The sequence below is a fragment of the Hevea brasiliensis genome, chromosome 1 (genome assembly GCF_030052815.1).
Source record: "Hevea brasiliensis isolate MT/VB/25A 57/8 chromosome 1, ASM3005281v1, whole genome shotgun sequence".
NCBI lineage: Eukaryota > Viridiplantae > Streptophyta > Magnoliopsida > Malpighiales > Euphorbiaceae > Hevea > Hevea brasiliensis.
This window is the reverse complement of record NC_079493.1, coordinates 21613295-21614632: the sequence shown is the minus strand read 5'-3', so window position 1 is coordinate 21614632 and position 1338 is coordinate 21613295.

Genomic DNA, 1338 nt, shown 5'->3' with positions numbered 1-1338 from the left:
ATTTGCATTAGTTCAATTGGTTTCATTGTTTACCGATTACTCTTTCGATTGCCCATCCGTCTCGAGGATGGAAAGTCAGGCTGAAATGGAGTTGTGTACCCAAGGATTCATGCAACTTCTTCCGAATCTTGATGTAAACCTTGGGTCTCGATCGATATGATAGAAAGTGGATTCCATGCAGCCTAACTATCTCACCGATATACACTCGCTTAGCTTCTAGTGAGTAGTCACCCTAATCGGCAGAAATGTGCCGATTTCAATCTGTCACTATCACCCACACTGCATCATGCTTCCTTTGGGTGAGAGGTAGACCACTAACAAAATCCATAGTGACTCGGTCCCATTTCCATTCAGGTATGTTTATAGGCCGTAACAAACCCGATGGAACTTGATGTTCGCTTAACTTGGTCGACATGTCAAGCATTTAGTCACATAGTCAGCTATATCCTCTTCATACTGTGCCACCAATAATGAGGCTTCAAATCATTATACATTTTTGTGCTCCCCGGTGCATAGCATAAACACTAGTGTGTGCTTCATTCGAATATTAGTCCTCGTTTCCCCATCATCCGGTACACACACTCTCCTCCGTAGTATAAACATCCATCCGCTTTCACCTCATATTCGCCTTCCTCAGAATTTTAGCCATAATGGCCATTAGTTTTTCATCCGCTTCCGCCCATCTTGTATCTGGCCAGAGCAGAGTTGGCCTCACTTGCAACTCACCAAAATAGCTCCATCTTGAGCTAAGGGACATGTGCATTTAGTGATCTTAAAGTCGTGATGGACTTCCTACTCAAAGCATCACCACTACATTTGCCTTCCTGTGATGATAATCTATCACTCAATCATAGTCCTTCAGGAACTCAATCCATCGCCTTTGTCTAAGGTTGAGCTCCTTCTGGGTTGGCAAATATTTTAGACTCTTGTGGTCTGTATAAATGTAGCATTTTTCACCATATAAATAATGCCTCCATATCTTCAGTGCAAAGATGATTCTTTGCTAATTCCTGTGTCATGAGTAGGGTAGTTCTGCTCATGTGGCCTTAATGCCTGGAAGCATAGGCAACCACTTTCCTTCTTGCATCAATACACACCCTAGCCCATTCTGCGAGGCATCACTATAGACCACAAAGTCTTTTCCTGACACTGGCTGTGTTAACACTGGTGCTTCTGTCAACATAGCCTTCAACCTCTCAAAACTGGCTTGGCAATTGTCGTTCCAGCTAAATTTCACATTCTTATGCAACAACTTGGTCATTGGAGCAGCTATGAGAGAACCCCTTCACAAATCGCTCAGAGTATCCACTAGCCCCAAGAAACTTCTCGACCTCGCTT